Source organism: Mus caroli, chromosome 8 (assembly GCF_900094665.2).
Source record: "Mus caroli chromosome 8, CAROLI_EIJ_v1.1, whole genome shotgun sequence".
NCBI lineage: Eukaryota > Metazoa > Chordata > Mammalia > Rodentia > Muridae > Mus > Mus caroli.
In genome coordinates, this window is record NC_034577.1 from 115,031,106 (window position 1) to 115,033,782 (window position 2,677).

The window sequence follows — 2,677 nt, forward strand, 5'->3', positions numbered from 1 at the left end:
TCCTTCTCTCTCTCTCTCTCTCTCTTTCTTTCTTTCTCTCTCTCTCTCTATCTCTCTTTCTTTCTTTCTAAGATGGGGTCTTACTATGTAGCCTTATCTGGCCTGATACTTAGTAACCAAAATGAAACCCTGTTAGGCCTCAAATTTGTCATTCTGTCCCAGCTTCTCAAGAGATGGGATTAGCAAACCTACCTCATCATAGCTGGCTCTGTTTCTGTATTTAATAGGATCTAGGTACGTAGCCCAGGCTGGGCAGGAACTTATGATTCTCCTGCCTTAGCCTCCCGTTGCTGAGATTATAGGCATACACCGTGACGCTGGGCCTACTTCTCCCTTTCCTGATAGGAAAATATGGACTCCTCCCATCATTATCATTCAGAGTGCTGAGTTACCCATCAGTCGCGAGCCCTGTCCCTTGGGAATGGGCTCCATCCGGCTAGAGAGCTATATTTACAGGAAATGCTTAAGATTTTGCTTCTGGAAGGCCCAAGCCAGACAGAACGCATGCTATTTTTGTTGTTATGTAAAGATGCAAACTGTTCTCCGTGGCTCTTGGAGATGATCTTCCTGCACACAGGAGGAGGGAGGGCCGAGCTGCGCATCACTGAGATGAATCATCTGTAGCATTGTTATCCATTTTTCTCCCCGTGGCTGCCTCACTTCAAGTCCTGTGAGCCATCAGACTCGGCGTCACACTCCTGAAAGCACAGGGTCTTTTGTTCAGATCAGAAGGTCACAGGGACCCACAGATGCAATGACAGGATTTCACGCTGAAGGTAAGAGGCCATGATGTTAAGGTTATTCCTGTGTGAGTGTGCACGGAGATGCTCTTGGGCTACATGGAGGTCAGAGGACAGGTTGTGGAAGATTCCAGCGGTTACACTCAGGTTTGTCAGGCCTGCTGGCGAGAGCCTTTACTGCTCCATCTCACTAGCCCTCAGCGCTGGTGTCCCATACTTCTTTCCGGAATTCCTTTTAGGACACACGGGTTGGGCTGGAGAGATGGCTCAGCGGTGAAGAGCACTGACTGCTCTTTCAGAGGTCCTGAGTTCAAATCCCAGCAACCACATGGTGACTCACAACCATCTGTAATGAGGCACTCTTCTGGTGTGTCTGAAGACAGCTACAGTGTACTCATATAAATAAAAATAAATAAATCTTTAAAAAAAAAAAAAGAAAGAAAAGAAAAGAAAAAAAAAGACACACAGATCATGACACCTGCTGACCTAGAAGCGGGAGAACATTTGTGGACATCATTATTCTCAACATGACTTTCTCACTGCAGTGGTGGCATGCCCCTGCCTTGGCTTCAGTTTGTAAGACGGGGTCTTAAGACACACACCAGAGGCAATTTCTAAAGCCAACACTTTTGTGGGCAAGCATCTGCCTTTCTGAAAACGTTGTGTGTGATATCCTCTGAGCCTAGCAACCTCCATCATGGGGGCAGGGGGGTCAGCTGTGCATTCGTGCCAAAGGTTTATCCCAGCTGGGCATTGACTGTTCACACCCACTCTTGGAGGGCCGGGGAGACTCATACAACCCTCATCTGTGGCTCTTGCCTCTCAGTACCCCCCAACATCTTCCATTCTACTTTGCTTTAATTGCAGTGTGGCCTGGGGCAGGGGGGTAGGGGGATGGGGTGTCAAGTATGAACCAGAGAAGACTAGAGGGAGGGGCTCCATCTAGGTAGCTATGGAGAAGCCCTCATCCCTGTTAGAGATGAGGTAAAGGCTTTCCAGGAATAGCTTTTGGGGGAAGGAACACCCCATTGTATTGTATGTAACCTTATGCTCTATAAATGAACCCAATAAACTCTTTGCTTCCCCAGGGTGAACTTTGTGAAATCGTGCCTTGGTTTGTCATTGAGACCTTAGAGGAGACCTCCCCTAGGGAAGGACTTTCAGAAAAGGACACTAATGGAGCCGTTGCATTCCATTAAGACTCGGGGCTGGGACTGTATAGCCGCATCAACACGCGCATGCACACTGGTACACGTGTACACATACATTCTTGTGCACATAAACTTACAAACATGGACAGACAATGTCTGACAGGACTCCTCCATCTCCCTTCCACTCCAAATGAAGAAGCCTTTTCAGGAGGGAGCTGGGCCTCTCTGTCCAGACCCACCCTCATTCCTGTCCCTCTTGCCCTCAGCTCTGCCTTTGCCCACATCCACTGAACAAGCAATCGCTCCTGTCCACTCACCCCTTCCAACACAGACTGTTAACATGGAATTCCTGGCCCACAAGGAAAGTTCCAGAAAGAATCTGAGTGTATCTGTGTGTCAGGCCGATGGGAATGCCCACTCTGCTCTGTTTCTTCATTGTTGAGACAAAGTATCTAACAGGAAGCTCCATAAAGAGAGGGGCTGGAAAGATGGCTCAGCAGTTAAGATTAAGAGCACTGACTGCTCTTCCAAAGGTCCTGGGTTCAAATCCCAGCAACCACATGGTGGCTCACAACCATCTGTAATGGGATCCAATGCCCTCTTCTGGTGTATCTGTAGACAGCAACAGTGGACTCTCAATAAAAAAAAAATCTTTAAAAAGAAAGAAACAATGCCGGGCGTGGTGGTGCACGCTTTTAATCCCAGCACTCGGGAGGCAGAGGCAGGCAGATTTCTGAGTTCGAGGCCAGCCTGGTCTACAAAGTGAGTTCCAGGACAGCCAGGGCT